Genomic DNA, 20,467 nt, shown 5'->3' on the forward strand with positions numbered 1-20,467 from the left:
ACTGTTCACGAGATGAGGCGTTGCCGTGGTAACCATGGTCTGTGAGGCGCCGGTGTGAAAGAGTTGCAGGGCAGCGGTGACGTCGGAACAGTCTTTCTGATGAAAACGCAGAGCAAGCTGAGAATGACGCTGCGCTTTGAACGGCGCTGTAGCTGCGCTGGAGACTGGATGGAGCAGAAAAGACTAACGATGGAGCTCCTGCAGAAAAATACAAAAGCTGAATTATGAAAAGAATAGAAACAAACACAGACGAAGGGCGGAAGCAGTGCTGGGTATATAAATAGAAAAGAAGGAGAGATTGACATGCAAGCTACCTAACGGGATTGCCCATACCGCTCTGGTCACTCCCTTTTTACCTGACCAAACACAGCAGCGCAAGATAATGGCAGAGAGACTGGAACTTGATTGAAACTGAACTGCCCCCCCAGGAAATAATTTGTTTGTCGCTATATAATCAACATGTTGTGTGGGCTAAATTGTATAAATAAATGTCCGGATTTCAAATTCAAACACGCTAAAAAATGATATAGAGTGGAATAGATATAAAGACGGTTTTGACCTCGACGTGATTTGAACACGCAACCTTCTGATCTGGAGTCAGACGCGCTACCGTTGCGCCACGAAGTCCTGGTGTACTGTTTGCTTGTGATGCAATGTTAGAGTGCACAGCGTGACATGAACGCATGCGATAATGTGTTAATTTACCAACAGAAACATAAATAAAAGTGTATGTATTTATTTGTGAATAAACTATCTTGCTTATACGATGGGACCAGAGACCTTACATCGGCAATCTAATGATAGGCCAACCCCTGAGAGACTTTGTCTTGACCAGGGACTAATATAATCTAAAAACAAACTGCGATGGGAATGTGAATAGAGTCAAATACATTTGTACCATTCTGTAAATTATATATATATATATATATATATATATATATATATATATATATATATATATATATATATATATATATATACACCTCAAGTAACTGTAGGTTTTTTTAAATACTTTTTTATTTTATAACTGTAGCTTTATTATCATAATGAAAACACATTACACATGACCACAGTTCTGTAACAAAATGACAAAAACAAAGACGTTCCCATACCGGGAGTCGAACCCGGGCCGCCTGGGTGAAAACCAGGAATCCTGACCGCTAGACCATATGGGAAGGTGATTATCAAACTCATTTACATGCAACAGTAGCTACACTCTAAAACCATGTGTAAGTTTGGAACATTCATAAACACTTATCTGTAACACTTTTTAAACGTGTCAAGGCGTTTACTTTATAAACATGTTTAGAATATAAACGCGTTAAGGTGCTTAAGTAATAAACACGTGAACATGTTTATTCGCTCTAACATTTTTTAAACACCTGAACACGTTTACAAATCTACAGGTGTTTAAGATCTAAACACGTAAAATGCTTTCTTATTTTTACAATACAAAAAGACACAAATTAAACAACTTACTTTTATTTATTGCATATTTCAAAGTTAAGACAAAAACTTTTTTAAACAAAAAATCTATTGCAATAGTAACAAGTATTTGAATTGTAATAAATATTTACAATTTGAAGAATAAAATCTGTTACACCTATATACATATTGTAGCGTGCATGGTGGAAGGCAGCAATAGGGCTGGTAGGTGTCTCGAACATCTAAACGAGTCAGCCCTTAATAAAGACCGTCCGTGTTCATTTCGGCGTTTATGACATTGTCTATACACAACAGCTCTTATGTAATCCTATTGGTATCGAATCGACCGCAATTAATGTGTTCCATGTTTCCATTCAGTTTGATAGTTTTAATACTGTATTACATTCTGAATATGAATAGAGCTGAATTATTAATTGTAGATAATACTTAGAATACCAGATACATATTTAACATTAAAAAGCAATACATGTGATTTATTTAACAGTCGTTCATTATTTTGTGTATCAGCCGCCACACAAAGCCGAGCGCAGTGCGGTATACTTTAATGATGCTCCAGTCAGTCTGTCCGGACTGCACCTGAACCATGTTAAAAACACGAAGCCCCTAATAAGCTAAATTGTAAAAGTTAGTAAAGAGTTGCGCTAATATAACGAAGCTAAATTTGAACTCCTAGCTGGAGCAACGAGAGAGGGCGAGAGGGCGGGGCAGAGAAGGAGGGGGAGACGCTGCTAGGCAACCGGTTCGTGAACATTCCACTCAGCTGAGCAGAGACCGTTAGGATTTAAAAATGCGAACGTTCCGAGCGGCGTTAGGCGCTTCGTTAAATTAACACACCGTTGCTGGCATTTGAATGTAACCATATTTTAAATACTCAAATAGGACTGTATTAAAAAAAATATATTATGTTTTTCAAAGTAATATGTTATTTGGAATATTAAAACAATCAAGTAAAATAACATGTTTGGACACAAAATATTTTTCAGTGACGTTAACAAGTAGTCTGTTTACAACAAAAATGCAATTTGTGTTAGGAACACTATTTTAGTCGGATTTAAAATGGAAATTAAAATGGTATTGAGTGCTGACAAGAGTTTGGTATCAGCTGTTGATTTTCTTAAAACAATCTTTAATAGTAAAATAAAGAAATGTATTCTTTTTAAAAATAAGTAAAATTGAACTGTTAGAAGTGGGATTTGAACCCACGCCTCTATTCAATAAGTAATTTTGTTGCAATACTGTATACAATGTGAACAGAATCAGACATTGCTCCGTTGTCTCGAAGAAACATCTTCAATTTGTATTTAAAAAGGACGCCCAACGTGGGGCTCGAACCCACGACCCTGAGATTAAGAGTCTCATGCTCTACCGACTGAGCTAGCCGGGCTGACTGGTGCTCGTTTCTTTCACTGTAACCAACTGAGCTATTAATTTGCCATCTTATTTGAGAAAATAGTGAATGACAGAACCAAAGATTCCAAATATAATCCACTGAACTGTAGCTTTATTATCATAATGAAAACAGATTACACATGACCACAGTTCTGTATCAAAATTAAGTCGTAAGTATATGGTTTCCATTGTAGCTATTTACACACACTGCTCTGTTGTCTCCCAGGGTGTTATCTAACAAAACGACATATGCTGTGCTGCCATAAAGGATTACATAGACTTTCCTGCCCCGTCTTGCTTTCATCTTAGATGTGATCTCAGGTTCTGCTGAGTTCTGCTCCCTCGATCACGTTCTGCAGCATCTCGCCTTGCTAATCACTGCCGTATGCTTTGGCGGCTTAATAGGTTGGTCTCTGTGGCGCAAGCGGTTAGCGCGTTCGGCTGTTAACCGAAAGGTTGGTGGATCAAGCCCATCCAGGGACGATGCTTTTTGCATTTCTTAATCACATTAGATAATGGCACTCTGATACGCTGTTATTTCATCCAATTACGCTGAAGAATAAATGTGCTCTCTTTTTTTAGTTCAAAATAATACAAAACATCTATCGCCTTGCTGTTTGCCGAAACCCGGGATCGAACCAGGGACCTTTAGCTCTTCAGTCTAACGCTCTCCCAACTGAGCTATTTCGGCTTGACAAGACTGAGGTTTCGAGATAGCATTCTTTTTGGCAATCCAGTAAACCTGTAATAAGAAACGTTCAACAGCTCGGCAACACCATAATAGAATCCGATGCCTTTACAAATGTGTATCGAAACTGTTAAGTTTTCTCCCAAATGCGGTTCTCAACAAATGTTTTTTTTTTTTTTTTGTATTCCTTCCAGAGTAAGTCCAAAAGGCAAACACTGGAACTGGCTGCCTGAAAGTGCAGCGCTTGAACTGCCTCAACAAACGCTGAGCTCTAAAACGTGTACATTGAAAGTCTATTAACATCTTTAACACAATCATCTGTATTCCAATCCACAGGGTGATCAATAAAGTGACTGCTGGCTTTGTTTAAATATTAACAAGATGTTTTCAGGATTCACGCGTATTCTGAGCAAGCACGATAGAATATGGTAGTGAAAGGACAAGCAAATAACAGGTTTATTGGCTCTGGTCTTGTATCATCACCCTGACTACTGTCGGTAAGAAAGTGGCATTAATAAAAACGTCATTATGCAAAGTTCCCAATGCGCAAATACGCAGCATATTTAAACTTCTTCACAATCTTAAACCTTCCCAAATGAATTTAAAATAATTACTGACAGGTACGGCCCTTTCCCAATGTAACACTCTGCTTTGTTTGAACACCAACGATGGGTGGGATATTATGTAGTAAACCACAACACTATTGTTCCCACTGTTCACGAGATGAGGCGTTGCCGTGGTAACCATGGTCTGTGAGGCGCCGGTGTGAAAGAGTTGCAGTGCAGCGGTGACGTCGGAACAGTCTTTCTGATGAAAACGCAGAGCAAGCTGAGAATGACGCTGCGCTTTGAACGGCGCTGTAGCTGCGCTGGAGACTGGATGGAGCAGAAAAGACTAACGTTGGAGCTCCTGCAGAAAAATACAAAAGCTGAATGATGAAAAGAATAGAAACAAACACAGACGAAGGGCGGAAGCAGTGCTGGGTATATAAATAGAAAAGAAGGAGAGATTGACATGCAAGCTACCTAACGGGATTGCCCATACCGCTCTGGTCACGGTCTTTTTACCTGACCAAACACAGCAGCGCAAGATAATGGCAGAGAGACTGGAACTTGATTGAAACTGAACTGCCCCCCCCCCAGGAAGTAATTTGTTTGTCGCTATATAATCAATATGTTGTGTGGGCTAAATTGTATAAATAAATGTCCGGATTTCAAATTCAAACACGCTAAAAAATGATATAGAGTGGAATAGATATAAAGACGGTTTTGACCTCGACGTGATTTGAACACGCAACCTTCTGATCTGGAGTCAGACGCGCTACCGTTGCGCCACGAAGTCCTGGTGTACTGTTTGCTTGTGATGCAATGTTAGAGTGCACAGCGTGACATGAACGCATGCGATAATGTGTTAATTTACCAACAGAAACATAAATAAAAGTGTATGTATTTATTTGTGAATAAACTATCGTGCTTATACGATGGGACCAGAGACCTTACATCGGCAATCTAATGATAGGCCAACCCCTGAGAGACTTTGTCTTGACCAGGGACTAATATAATCTAAAAACAAACTGCGATGGGAATGTGAATAGAGACAAATACATTTGTACCATTCTGTAAATTATATATATATATATATATATATATATATATATATACCTCAAGTACCTGTAGGTTTTTTTTAAATACTTTTTTATTTTATAACTGTAGCTTTATTATCATAATGAAAACACATTACACATGACCACAGTTCTGTAACAAAATGACAAAAACAAAGACGTTCCCATACCGGGAGTCGAACCCGGGCCGCCTGGGTGAAAACCAGGAATCCTGACCGCTAGACCATATGGGAAGGTGATTATCAAACTCATTTACATGCAACAGTAGCTACACTCTAAAACCATGTGAAAGTTTGGAACATTCATAAACACTTATCTGTAACACTTTTTAAACGCGTCAAGGCGTTTACTTTATAAACATGTTTAGAATATAAACGCGTTAAGGTGTTAAAGTAATAAACACGTCAACATGTTTATTCGCTCTAACACTTTTTAAACACCTGAACACGTTTACAAATCTACAGGTGTTTAAGATCTAAACACGTAAATGCTTTCTTATTTTTACAATACAAAAAGACACAAATTAAACAACTTACTTTTATTTATTGCATATTTCAAAGTTAAGCCAAAAACTTTTTTAAACAAAAAATCTATTGCAATAGTAACAAGTATTTGAATTGTAATAAATATTTACAATTTGAAGAATAAAATCTGTTACACCTATCTACATATTCTAGCGTGCATGGTGGAAGGCAGCAATAGGGCTGGTAGGTGACGTAATCACACACAGAGACATGAGCCCGATATACGCTCCTTGCAAAGGAGCCGGCTCTTTTGTACAGCGGTATCGGCGCTATGCTTTAGTGCAAGAGGTCCCGGGTTCGCGCCTGCCCTCTGGCTGTGTGTGGATTGCCTCGCCCTGTGTGATGCGCCTGCCTGCGGGAACCGAGATCGCTACAATATATTTGATTGTATTTAAAACATCTAAAACATCAAATAGAATACTGTATATGTCCACTCCCTCAAATAAATTATTTAAATAGACAATAAAAACATACTACCTTATCATGAAATTCAGTTTTAACAAATAATTATTTAATTTGTTTACAGATATTTACAATTATGTAAGAATGTTATTGTTGTAATTCACTAATTTAATCATTGAACCCTTTTGCAAAAAATCTGTATTCATGGGATTTGCATCCAGTAAATGGGTCTCCCAATATATATTGCTGCAGGAATCCAAGCACCTGCGAATAAACTGTGGGGTACTGCAGGTGGAAGGCATAGTACATTCCCAGGAGAACAAGCACAGCATCTAATACAGTTTTTGCTTGGCAAAATATCGCAACAGTATCTCCTACTATTACAGCTTCCTGGAGGGTGTTCTTTGCAACACAAAGAACAAGATGTGGTGGTTCTTCTTGTGTCGTTTTCAAGTACTTGTCAAGTTCACTTGTAGATATATCCTGAAAAATATAACATAATGAAATGATGACAAAATAATATAAATATATAAAATATAACATTTTTATTGTACTTTGTTAGATACATTTAATTTAATTTTAAATTTACTGTGTCAATTGTTAGCATTATATAAGTCAATATAATTATGCTTGAATGACAGTAAGAGGACATCTTGTTTGAAGCCGAGTCAATGGGTGCCCCCCCACTCCCAAACATTTTGATTAATGTTATTTAGTATAATTACCTCATATACAGTGATGACCGAAACTGACTTTTTCCCCTTTCCTTCATCAAATTTAGTTTTTTCTTCAATGAGCTGAATTACAGGTAGCATTCTGAGATCTCCCTGAAAAGAAAAATGGGGTGGGGGTAATGACCTTTGTATAAGTAATTGCTTTGTACAGTGGCGGGGTGTGAAGGGGGAGAGGGAGGAGGTTTGTTGTTCTTTTTGTTTGTTACCTTTGTGCGTTTCCAGCTGGCAAAGCCACAAGTCATTCACAAGAATACAATGTGTTTTGTGATAGTTTATTTCCTCACATCTTTCTTGGATCCAATCAGTAACTCAGAGACCGTCCTAACCTGTTGAGCCCTTTTGCACAATGTTTCAAATCATGTACTTCCAAGGACCATTGCAAATTCACCCATTACCTAATAGAAAAACACATGCACAAGTATGAAGTTGAAAAAAAAAAAATACCTCCAACGCAGGAATGTTGAACTAGAATTTATAAACCCAGGACCTATGCTGTCAGATAACAGTTTTAGAAAATGGTTGACATTACATTAAAAATAAATATTTACTTAAAATGAATAAAAAATAAAGTAAAATAAATGTCACAAAATGAGTTTCTGTATATCATCATCATAATAACTGTACTTGGATTGGATTAAAGCAAATCGCAACCTTTAATCCAACATTCACAACCACAATTTGAATTTTATTTTAGTGATCAGTAATATTGACTGTTTGATGAGACTGTAGAAGGAAAATAATAATGCAGTTAACTGTAAGCAGGTGAATTGTAGTATGCCCTCTATAACTTTACAATAACATGAGTAAATAAACAGATACTTACAAATTTTCCCCATTCAAAACAAGGGTAAACTTCAACAACTGGTTTAATTCTTCCAGCTGGAAGAGTGGTCAGCCACAATCGACGATTGCCAAACGTTTCTTTAAGAAGAATGTCTATGTGATTGTCATCAGGCTTATTTTTGTCAAATTCTTTTCTTAATTCTTCGACATGGCGGTCGTATTCTTCATCGGGCCGTTCTTCACGCCTCTGTATGGTAGGTACCTGGGCTTTCTTTGCCATAATTGGTGCCGAACTGGAGTCAATGGGCAGGTTTTTCCTTTTTAAAGACCACCTCATGTGCCTCATCTTCTGACTGAGGCACTTAGAAAATAAGGACTACAAAAGAACAAGAGGTGAAAACAATAATTGTGAATAAATACATCAAGTTTCAGAAAGAAATGGCAAGCTTCAATTCCCAATGTATTGTTTTGCATACTTGAATTCCATCTTACCCACGGTTCATTCCCTTCATGCTTAATGCATGGGTATTTGCTATACAGCTCTTTTTTCCAATGGCCTTGTATTCAGAATTGTCACTTAGGCTGGGATAATTAGCCAGGTAATAATTAGATGCTTCATCAACCATTTTATGCCATATCCCTCTTGAATTGCCAGCCAGAAGACTTCTATGCACCAGGTCAGAATGGAGGCAGAGGGGTTCTATCATCCACTGTTGAACATCCTGTTGAGTATAATAACAAATAATAATACAAAACAAAAAATAATTAAGTCTGAGGCTGACATTCATTGATAAAGAGTGCAATCTTAATAATGTGCAACAAAATTAAACTGATGAGCAGCAAGAAAAAAATAAACATAAACAGGTACTTACTCCGATTTGCAGAAGATTCCATGTATGCTGCGGAGTCAAGGGATATGATTTCATTTATTTTTTCGGAATCAGACTTCTGCTCAATTGATGTTATGTTCACTTGTTCTTCTATGGGTATCTGTGGGATCCAGCTCTCTCCTTCCATCAGTATTATTAAAGATTCTGATTGCATCTCCAATAAGATTTCGTCATCATCAATCTCAGTTCCGTCAGTTTCCAGGACCAGTATATGCCCCTTTTTTGGAAGGCCAAGTTTTTGTGAACCTGAAAAGGTTATCAATAATTGATCATTTAGATTTATACATAACAAAATAAGAAATGGCAAGAACAACAGACAGCCATTCAACCTATTTGACTTTTTCATTCGATTTTGAATCTTTTCAGCTGTTGTTAGATCCGTGCTCCATTTTGTGCCACCAGCCAATTCAACTACAGAATAATGAATCATCCCAACACTGCCTTAAAATTTCTATAACAGACTGTAAAATATAAGTGGAATGTAGTTAATTACACCACCCGTCCACCCATTGCAACCATACAGAAAGATTATAAAAGATTATTTGGAATTATAGAAAGTTATATTAGTAACATTTTATCTACTCACCTTTTTCAAGAACTTCTTTGAAGGATGTTCCGCTGACCATTTTTTTTTTGTTTAGGCTGCCGATCCCACACTTTGAAGACACCCACGGTGGGCTTTGAGGTATAAAAAGAGTGAGGAACTAAGAGACTGGGAGCATGGAACTAGGAGATACCGGAATAGGAAAGAGGGAGAAGCCGAGGGAAGTAAACGAAAATAAAGAGGACGAGATTAGACAGCGAGTGGTTGGGGTTTTTTTGTGCACGGACAGTGTCAGTTTCGTTTTGTTATTTTTTTTCGTGGACTCACTCTGGGAGGACTGCGGAACTTGGTGATTGAAGACATTTGAAAAGAGGTACTGACAAGAACCTTTGCGTTCGTGGTTTATGTCAGGATATCAGGATCTCTCCTGAGGCCTTCAGCTGAAGCGCAGCACCCTATGGAGAGGGCTGCCCAAACAGGCGTCTGGACAGGAGCCCTAAGAGGAGGTCTGGACCAGAGAGTGGATGACATATGGTTAAGTGAACAAATACACTTTAAAATGCATCTAATGCTCAAAAATAAAACAATAATTCAAATAAACAAACTGTGCAAAAAAGGAAAACCAATCCAATTAAAAATCAAAATTCATAAGTGATAATACTGAATAAAATAATAATCAACACATTCGTCACCCGTGACATTACCACCACTGCGATCCTGAAAATGTTTGGATGCCACAGAATTTAAGATCTGAAAATCTAGAAGATCTACGTGTCCAGTACACCTAGATCTCTCGAACATCTAAACGAGTCAGCCTTAATAAAGACCGTCCATGTTCATTTCGGCGTTTATGACATTGTCTATACACAACAGCTCTTATGTAATCCTATTGGTATCGAATCAATCGCAATTAATGTGTTCCATGTTTCCAGTCAGTTTGATAGAGTTAATACTGTATTACATTCTGAATATGAATACAGCTGAATTATTAATTGTTGATAATACTTAGAATACCAGATACAAATTTAGCATTAAAAAGAAATACATGTGATTTATTTAAACAGTCGTTCATTATTTTGTGTATCAGCCGCCACACAAAGCTGAGCGCAGTGCGGTATACTGTAATGATGCTCCAATCAGTCTGCCCGGACTGCACCTGAACCATCTTAAAAACACGAAGCCACTAATAAGCTAATTTGTAAAAGTTAGTAAAGAATTGCGCTGATATAACAAAGCTAAATTTGAACTCCTAGCTGGAGCAACGAGAGAGGGCGAGAGGGCGGGGCAGAGAAGGAGGGGGAGACGCTGCTGGGCAACCGGCTCGTGAACATTCCACTCAGCTCAGCAGAGACCGTTAGGATTTAAAAATGCGAACGTTCCGAGCGCCGTTAGGCGCTTCATTAAATTAACACACCGTTGCTGGCATTTGAATATAACCATATTTTAAATACTCAAATAGGACTGTATTAAAAAATATATATTATGTTTTTCAAAGTAATATGTTATGTGGAATATTAAAATAATCAAATTAAATAACACGTTTGGACACCAAAATATTGTTCTTCCTCATAACGTGTTAGAAAATGTAAACAGCAGTTGGAGAATGCCGAAGTCGATCATCCTAGCATGTTAAACGAGGGCATTTCTCCTGTAAGCTGCGTCTAGTAATAGATCGTTTATACTGTTCTCAATGGTCCGCATCCCAGCCTGAGACCACGATCCAGTGGTCGACAGAGATGTTTTTCCAGTAATATGTTATTTGGAATATTAAAACAATGAAGTTAAATAACATGTTTGGACACAAAATATTTCAGTGACTTTAACAACTAGTCTGTTCACAACAAAAATGCAATCTGAGCTAGGAACGCTATTTTATTCCGATAAAAATAAGTCAAATTGAACTGTCAGAAGTGGGATTTGAACCCAAGCCTCCATTCGGAAATGAGAACACACAATTTTTTGGAAAGTCAGACGCTTTGAGTCTGGCGCTTTAGACCACTCGGCCATCCTGACAAGCTGTGTTTGTTAGTGTAGAAAACCGCATTATTTATTTCAGAACAGTCTAGAGTTCTCGTATCAAGGCCCGATTGGGTTTATTACGCACATACCAACTGTTGCTCCATGAATGATGTTAAGACAATTCTAAAAAAAAGAAACGGATTGAAGTCAACCCAAAAAAGTAAGATTATTTATTTCAATATCGTTATAGCTATAAACGATGCATGCATTTTACAATAGCAATTGCTATTTGACAATGACCAATAAGTAATTTTGTTGCAATACTGAATACAATGTGAACATAATCTGACATTGATCCGTTGCCTCAAAGAAACAGCTAAAATTTGTATTTAAAAAGGACGTCCACCGTGGGCTCGAACCCACAACCCTGAGATTAAGAATCTCATGCTCTACCGACTGAGTTAGCCGGGCTGACTGGGGGAGGTTTCTTTCACTCTAACCAACTGAGCTATTAATTTGTCGTCTTATTTGAGAAAATACTGAACGACGGAATGCGTTGCTCGGAAGCTGCTGCAAAACCCATTGATTTGATCAGGAGCAGTCTAAGAGTGTATTGTCTATTGCGGTGTTGGAGGACGCTTGACTGAAATGTTGATAATCGTAGGACATAGTTTCCGTATGTGCCTGGAAGCTCAAATTGAATGAAATGGACTTTGAAAGTTGTATTAAGTGCCTTGATGAAGTTGGGGGCAAATGAGGAAGTGCAAATCCGGGAACAAGAAGGTTGCAGGAATGGCCTGATGCAGGGAAGCTGGAAAATAATGTGACGGTGGATTCTTAACATCTCAGAAAGCTGATAAGCATGGCTTCTTGACCAGATCCTCGAAGGGAGGGGTTTGGATTTGAAAAATTCAATTTAATATAATGTAGCAAAAGAGGTTGAGGCAGGAGGGTACTGAGAATCCCTCGGAATGACAACGAACTGCAGGAATTGATAGAAAGTTTGGAGTGTGCGAGATTCGCAGCGATAGCAAATCAGTTTAAATTATGTAGTTTGTGGTGTTATGCTGCCATCTAGAGGTTGCGATTGGAATTGAAACTATTGGCTTCAGTGAAGCAGGGTAGCATATATTTGGTTATTGCGATTAAAATCCTTGTCTATGTATAAAGCATTTGCTTTAGAACAGTTCGTGATGATATAAGTAAGTTAACGTAGGTCTAGAAGAGGAGCCTGCAGTATTTAGATGTCACAATTCGGCGAGTTGAAGCTCTCATGTTGCAAAAGCGCAGCAGCAGGAGCCAGAAGATTGCAGTAGTGAGGCACAGGCTCGCATTGCCTGTTAAAGCTGCCTGGTCGCCATGGCAACTTACCACTCCCAGGAGTCACTCGATGAGGCGTTGCCGTGGTAACCATGGTCTGTGAGGCGCCGGTGTGAAAGAGTTGCAGTGCAGCGGTGACGTCGGAACAGTCTTTCTGATGAAAACGCAGAGCAAGCTGAGAATGACGCTGCGCTTTGAACGGCGCAGACTGAGCAGGTAGGAAAATAGCAGAAACTATCTTGAGAGCGCTGAGCAGAGAAACGACCTGCAGTGAAAGAAACGAACAAAAAACAAACACAGACAAGGGAGCGGAAATAGTGCTGGGTTAAAGTAGAAAAAGAGAGAGAGAGATAGACAGGAGGGACAGCCAATAACATACGTGGAGCAGCGCTGGCCCTGCCCTAATAATTGACGAGGCGAGCTCTGCATTGTGTGATTGGCTGGAATTACTAAATGAGGCTGAACTGGGATCAGCTTCCACCCGGAAGAGATCGCGGACGCTACCGGGCAGGACGCCACGGAGGGAAGAAAAGACAGGATAAAGAAAAGGATAAAGGAGAAGAAAAAAGCAGCGCAAAGCGGGAGAGAGCCCTCTACGTCACCCCCCGAATTATGCCTAAAGGCTAACATTTAATAGAGAAAAGTGTAAGGTACTGCACACAGGCAATACACTTCTCCCCCCTTCCTTTCTATATTGGTTAATTGTGGGCTCTAGTTTTTTTTTTTTTTTTTTTAACATCACTGAGTCCCTTGTCCCTGTGCAACCACAATGTAGAAACATATAGAGAATGTATGGGACTGGACAATAAACATCACTGCTGTTTCTCTTAAAGCGTGTTTATTTATTTCTAATACTGGACCCTGTCTTAATACTGTATTACATTCTGAATATGAATATAGCTGGATTATTAATTGTAGATAATACTTAGAATACCAGATACATATTTAGCATTAAAAAGCAATACATGTGATTTATTTAACAGTCGTTCATTATTTTGTGTTTTGGTCGCCACACAAAGCCGAGCGCAGTGCGGTATACTGTAATGATGCTCCAGTCAGTCTGCCCGGACTGCACCTGAACCATCTTAAAAACACGAAGCCCCTAATAAGCTAATTTGTAAAAGTTAGTAAAGAATTGCTCTAATATAACGAAGCTAAATTTGAACTCCTAGCTGGAGCAACGAGAGAGGGCGAGAGGGCGGGGCAGAGAAGGAGGGGGAGACGCTGCTAGGCAACCGGCTCGTGAACATTCCACTCAGCTGAGCAGAGACCGTTAGGATTTAAAAATGCGAACGTTCCAAGCGGCGTTAGGCGCTTCGTTAAATTAACACACCGTTGCTGGCATTTTAATTTTGAAGAAACACATATTTTAAATACTCAAATAGCACTGTATTAAAAAATACTTTACTTCAGTTCCAGACCGTTTTCCAACAAATAAAAGGAAGTGCGTATTTATAATAAGTACATTTGTTATGATATTAAGACTAAACAAATGTGCTACAGTTTGGTGTATAATTTATTTATTTATTAAATGTTGTAGTATTTCTTTTTTTTAATATTGTATTGTTTTCACAAAATAACATCCATACATTATCAGTTCATCTGCTAGAGTAATCAAATCACAAATATTACTCGTCAGTAATTCATACATAGACACGCTGTGGTAACTTCAGTTAGTTAAAATGTAAGGCTGGATTAATGTTTAACCAAATAAATAAGTAAATACATTAATAACGACATGAAACAAAAATACGTTTTGGTAGCTCATACGTAGGCCTATTTAAATTACAAAATGCAACCTGTTTTAGAAATTGTTTTATATACTACCTGCCATTTAAATCTAAATTATATTTGAAACTGTTTGAAAAACACGAAGCTTCTAATAAGCTCATTTGTAAAAGTTAGTAAAGAATTGCGCTAATATAACGAAGCTAAATTTGAACTCATAGCTGGATCAACGCTATAGCTGGAAAAAGACAAAAGGACCAGGGGTCATAAATGGAGATTAGATAAAGGGGCATTCAGAACAGAAAATAGGAGGCACTTTTTTACACAGAGAATTGTGAGGGTCTGGAACCAACTCCCCAGTAATGTTGTTGAAGCTGACACCCTGGGATCCTTCAAGAAGCTGCTTGATGAGATTCTGGGATCAATAAGCTACTAACAACCAAACGAGCAAGATGGGCTGAATGGCCTCCTCTCGTTTGTAAACTTTCTTATGTTCTTATGTTCTTATGTTCTAACGAGAGAGGGCGAGAGGGCGGAGCAGAGAAGTAGGGGGAGACGCTGCTAGGCAACCGGCTCGTGAACATTCCACTTAGCTGAGCAGAGACCGTTAGAATTTAAAAATGCGAACGTTCCGAGCGGCGTTTGGTATGGAGGATAATTTGTGCCAAAATTTTAAATAAATAAATACAATTCAAAATAAATAAATAAATAAATAAATAAATAAATAAATAAATAAAAACGAAATAAATACATACAAATATAAATAAATAAATATAAAACGAAATAAATCCATAAAGTAAAAACTGAAATATGTTTAACAATTTATCTATTTATTTATTTATTTCGTTATTTATTTATTTATTTATTTACTTATATATTTATTTCTTTATTTATTCTGTTTTTTATTTCGGTATTTCGTCTTTTCATTTTCATTTTTCATTTTTTCAATAATTGAATCGGTGATCTCCTCTCTTTGCCTGGTAGCAGCGCGGAGCAGTGATGGGCAGTTCGATTCTTTTTAGTGTCTCGATTCATTGGATTCAGTTCAGTTTGGTGAATCGATTCATTTCGTTCATTTGATTCACTGATTCAATGACACAAAACCAATCAATGTAGACCGCATTAAGATTGTTTTCGTAGGTTTATTTGAACCGGAAAGAACGAGTCGTTCACGAACTGCACATCACAAAAGCTAGGGAGAATCTATATTTGGTTGACTGGGTTCATAAACATTAAATATAGTTTGAGAAAAATAATAATAATAAATATTTACAATCCTAGAGATAACATAACAGTTTGAACCATTAGCACTGTTTAGCCATCAGTATTAATCTAATTTAATTTCATCTTTAAAAAAAAAAAAATAGTCAATTGCATTTCTTACGTGTTTTTTTATATATATTTGGAGTCACTCATTGTTTTTTACAACAGCAAAAAAGAGAGGCTCCACACACACACACACTGACACACCCACACACACAGACAGACAGACAGACACACACAGACACAGACAGACACACACACATACGCACACACACACTCACAGACAGAAACACACACTCACACAAACACACAGACAGAGACACACACAGACACAGACAGACAGACACAGACTCACACACACACACATATATAGACAGACACACACGCACATACACACATGCACTCACGCTCACACACACGCACAAGCACACACACACACACTGACACGCGCACACACACAGACACCATACGCACACGCACACACACGCACACACATACACACAGACAGACATACACACACACAGACACACACACATACGCACACACACACTCACAGACAGAAACACACACTCACACAAACACACAGACAGAGACACACACAGACACAGACAGACTCACACACACACAAACTCACACTCTCACACACACACAGACAGACAGACACACACACTCACACACACACACACACAGACAGACAGACACATTCACAGAAACACACACACACACACAGACTCACACACACACACACATATATAGACACACGCACACGCACACACACACACAGACACACACAGACAGACACACACACAGACAGACAGACAGACACACACACACACAGACAGGCAGACAGACACACACAGACAGACACACATGCACACACACACACACATACGCATGCACACACACGCACTGACACACACACACACGCAGACACACACGCACACACATACACACGCACGCAAACACACACACACGCACTGACACACACACACACGCAGACACACACGCACACACACATACACACACACAGAGAGACAGACAAACACACACACACAAACACACATACGCACTCACACACACACAGACACACACACAGACCCACACACTCACACTCACACACACACAGACACACACACAGACAGACTCACACACACACACACACACACACACAGACAGACAGACAGACAGACACAGACAGACACACACACACACAAACAGACAGACACACACAGACTCACACACAGACACACATATATAGACAGACACACACGCACACACACGCACACACACACACAGACACACACAGACAGACACACACAGACAGACACACACACACACAGACAGGCAGACAGACACACACAGACAGACCCACATGCACACACACACACATATGCATGCACGCACGCACTGACACACACACACGCACTGACACACACACACACGCAGACACACACGCACACACATACACACGCACGCAAACACACACACATGCACGCACGCACACACACACACACAGACATACACACACACAGAGAGACAGACAAACACACACACACAAACACACATACGCACTCACACACACAGACACACACACAGACCCACACACTCACACACACCATACGCACACAGACACACACAGACACACACACACTGACACCAATGTAAAATGAACACATTTATTCCTTTTAAAAATAAGTAAAATTGAACTGTCAGAAGTGGGATTTGAACCCACGCCTCCATTCAGAGACCAGAAAACACAATTCTTTGTAAAGAGAGAGTCCTTGAGTCTGGTGCCTTAGACTGCTCAGCCATCCTGACAAGCTGCCTTTATTACAGCAGAAAACCGTGTTATTTATTTCATCACAGACTAGGGTTTATTGAATGCTGTTAAGACTTGTTAAAAAAAGAAACGGATTGAAGTCAACCCAAAAAAGTAAGATTATTTATTTCAATATCGTTATAGCTATAAACGATGCATGCATTTTACAATAGCAATTGCTATATGACAGTGACCAGTATCCCACGACCCTGGATTAAGAGTCTCATACTCTACCGGCTGAGCTAGCCGGGCTGACTGGTGAAGGTTTCTTTCACTCTAACCAACTGAGCTATTAATTTGTGTTATTTGAGAAAATACTGGAAGTGACAACGACAGAACCCAAAGATTCTAAATATAATCCACTGGACGTCACCTGAAACAGCTTTGATGACACAAAGTCGTATGACACGAACCCTAAGAATGTTATTCCAGATTCATTGTCGCTTAGAAACAACTGCAGCCTCCCTGCCTCAATACAAATAAAACCAATAAAAAAATCGAATTACATGTATTTAAAAATGAATGGTCTCATCCATCTGGAAAGATTGGTTCTGCATTTATACAGTATCAACCTTAATCTGAGTTGAGAGGCTCCCAACCTGTGGAGGATTTTAAATGTGAGGGGATGTGAATAGAGTCAAATACATTTGCATTATTATATATATATATACATACACTACCGTTCAAAAGTTTGGGGTCACTTAGAAATTTCCTTGTTTTCCATGAAAACATACATGAAATGAGTTTGAGTAGGAAATATAGCAAAATGAATAGGGAATATATTGACAAGGTTAGAAATAATGATTTTTAATTGAAATAATAATTGTGTCCTTCAAACTTTGCTTTTGTCAAAGAATCCTCCATTTGCAGCAATTACACCCTTGCAGACCTTTGAAGTAACTGTAGCTTTATTTTCTTAATTTTGTTTAATACTTTCTTATTTTATAACTGTAGCTTTATTATCATAATGAAAACCCATTACACATTTCCACAGTTCTGTAACAAAATGACAATAACAAAGACGTTCCCATACCGGGAGTCGAACCCGGGCCGCCTGGGTGAAAACCAGGAATCCTAACCGCTAGTCCATATGGGAAGTTGATTAGTAACATCATGGACATGCAACAGTAGCTAGTATACAGCACAATGATTGGTAAAAAACGAAAAACTGATATTTCATTACAAAGACATTACAAGTGAAAGCAAACTTCAAGCCATTTATATTTATTCTCAATTAACACAAACTTCAATTGCTAAAAAAAAAACTATAAAAAATCTCCCTTTGTGCTTCTCGGAAGGCATACGATGGACGGCGCACTGCAGTTTTTCAGTCTGGGGAATATTACAAATTAGGAGACTGTGCTTTAAAATACACATGTAGGGCGGGCGTCTCTGTTACAAAGAATTGTCACACTTTGTATTTATCTCCATAATGCGTTGGGACTAAATACACAGATACATTAAACCTATTTGGAGAATGCGGGCATCGATCCCGCTGCTTCTCGCATGCGAAGCGAGCGCTCTACCATTTGAGCTAATTCCCCTTGCATTGTGCCAGCGATTCTCATAGGCTACATCGCAGCTTGATACGAGCAATTCATATTGGATTTTTTATTGGCAATGTAGTCTGCCATTTGCAAATTCAAAAAATAAATAAATTAACTAAATAGCAAATATTTCGACTAGAGGTATGTTTTCAATTTCTTCAAAAAGTAGTCTCAGCTCGTTGATTCAGTCTCTTTAAAATCCACCTCTGTGTCCCGATGCAGCAGCGCTGTGTGCTGTGGCTCGAGCTTGTTTGGCGAGGCAGACAATGCAAAAATGCCAAAACTTGCTTTTGTATCACACGACAAACTTAAGGTATGCTTTAACGGCTTGGCTGTCTTGGGGGCGACGGTCTGCCAATAAAAGTTAAGACTATATTTGCAAGGATCATTTCTAGAGTGAAATACGTTTTGAAGGGATTAGTCTCGGTATCCACCAGGAGGAGTGGGAGTGTTTTCTTTTCAGCACCGAGCTGACAATGAGTGTGTAGGTATTTATTTGTGAATAAACTATCTTGCTTCTACGATGGGACCAAGAACCTTACATCCGCAATTTAATGATGGTCCCACCCCAGAGAGACTTTGTCTTGACTAGGGATTAATATAATTTAAAAACAAACTGCAATGGTTCCACTGGGGATCGAACCCAGGACCTTCTGCGTGTAAAGCAGACGTGATAACCACTACACTATGGAACCTGTGTAATTTTAAACCAAGAGCGCTTTCCATGATTTAAGATGCTTTCGAGAGACAGAATATTGGAATTGGCAGCCGAAACTCAGGGATAAAACTGCCTGTGATCAAAGTGGGCAGAAAAGTTGCATACTTTGCATAACGTATTTGGGAAAAAAGAAAACGGATCATCTCTGATTTGCAACGTTTCCATGGTTCGGCCCGGCCACTGCCGTGTGGCTGGTTAAAACGATGAGTTCAGTTTTTTTTCTGCTGCTTGGTAATTCAGTCATGAGGCAGCTGCAGCAGAGTGGCGCAGCGGAAGCGTGCTGGGCCCATAACCCAGAGGTCGATGGATCGAAACCATCCTCTGCTAGCTTGTTTTTCTTCTGTTAGCAAAGTAGATTTTCTAATATATTAACTGAAGGCAAGACTTTGTGTTATTACATTTCAGTTTATAGTGTGTATTTCGTAAATGTTAATGTGTAGAAATGGCAGGTACGCATCTTACCTGCCTCTACCCATAGAGGACCAATACATTAAAAGAAATCTGAACACAAGGTGTGTTTTTGTAATCTGATACGTTACATCTAGACTTAACTGTTACGGTTAACACAATTAGAGTATGTTATCATAACAATAGAGCTAAAAGAACATTTAAATAAATGCCAGTTAAATATGAGCCAAAAATGACAAAGTAGCCTCAGATTAGGACAACGGCACTATCGGTTAACTCTGTTTTTTAGTTCAAAATAATACAAAACAAATATCGTTTTGTTATTTGCCGAAACCCGGGATCAAACCATGGACCTTTAGATCTTCAGTCGAACGCTCTCCCAACTGAGCTATTTCAGCTTGACAAGACTAATGTTTCGAGATAGCATTCTTTTTGGCAATCGCCTTTTTGTCAATCCAGTAAACCTGTGAATTATGAGAAACGTTCAACAGCTCGGCAACACCATAATAGAATCCGATGCCTTACAAATGCGTTTTGAAACTCTTAAGTTTTCTCCCAAATGCGGTTCTCAACAAATGTTTTTTTTTTTTGTATTCCTTCCAGAGTAAGTCCAAAAGGCAAACACTGGAACTGGCTGCCTGAAAGTGCAGCGCTTGAACTGCCTCAACAAACGCTTAGCTCTAA

General features: G+C 38.8%; 9 non-coding genes across 9 annotated transcripts; all 9 read right to left on the reverse strand.

Moving 5' to 3' along the window:
- Window positions 1-555: 555 nt before the first annotated feature.
- Window positions 556-627, reverse strand: trnaw-cca (transfer RNA tryptophan (anticodon CCA)). The gene has a single exon. It is a non-coding gene; the product is annotated as a tRNA-Trp (tRNA).
- A 476-nt stretch (window positions 628-1,103) lies between these two features.
- Window positions 1,104-1,175, reverse strand: trnae-uuc (transfer RNA glutamic acid (anticodon UUC)). The gene has a single exon. It is a non-coding gene; the product is annotated as a tRNA-Glu (tRNA).
- A 1,582-nt stretch (window positions 1,176-2,757) lies between these two features.
- trnak-cuu (transfer RNA lysine (anticodon CUU)) lies at window positions 2,758-2,830 on the reverse strand. The gene has a single exon. It is a non-coding gene; the product is annotated as a tRNA-Lys (tRNA).
- Window positions 2,831-3,453: 623 nt separating this feature from the next.
- trnaf-gaa (transfer RNA phenylalanine (anticodon GAA)) lies at window positions 3,454-3,526 on the reverse strand. The gene has a single exon. It is a non-coding gene; the product is annotated as a tRNA-Phe (tRNA).
- A 1,266-nt stretch (window positions 3,527-4,792) lies between these two features.
- Window positions 4,793-4,864, reverse strand: trnaw-cca (transfer RNA tryptophan (anticodon CCA)). The gene has a single exon. It is a non-coding gene; the product is annotated as a tRNA-Trp (tRNA).
- Window positions 4,865-5,305: 441 nt separating this feature from the next.
- Window positions 5,306-5,377, reverse strand: trnae-uuc (transfer RNA glutamic acid (anticodon UUC)). The gene has a single exon. It is a non-coding gene; the product is annotated as a tRNA-Glu (tRNA).
- An 11,621-nt stretch (window positions 5,378-16,998) lies between these two features.
- Window positions 16,999-17,109, reverse strand: trnal-caa (transfer RNA leucine (anticodon CAA)). The gene is made up of 2 exons: window positions 17,072-17,109; window positions 16,999-17,044 (listed from the first exon to the last, which is right to left on the reverse strand). It is a non-coding gene; the product is annotated as a tRNA-Leu (tRNA).
- Window positions 17,110-18,134: 1,025 nt separating this feature from the next.
- trnae-uuc (transfer RNA glutamic acid (anticodon UUC)) lies at window positions 18,135-18,206 on the reverse strand. Its single transcript has one exon. It is a non-coding gene; the product is annotated as a tRNA-Glu (tRNA).
- A 1,073-nt stretch (window positions 18,207-19,279) lies between these two features.
- On the reverse strand, window positions 19,280-19,352 carry trnav-uac (transfer RNA valine (anticodon UAC)). The gene has a single exon. It is a non-coding gene; the product is annotated as a tRNA-Val (tRNA).
- Window positions 19,353-20,467: the final 1,115 nt, after the last annotated feature.

The sequence above is a fragment of the Acipenser ruthenus genome, chromosome 32 (genome assembly GCF_902713425.1).
Source record: "Acipenser ruthenus chromosome 32, fAciRut3.2 maternal haplotype, whole genome shotgun sequence".
NCBI classification, from domain to species: Eukaryota; Metazoa; Chordata; class Actinopteri; order Acipenseriformes; family Acipenseridae; genus Acipenser; species Acipenser ruthenus.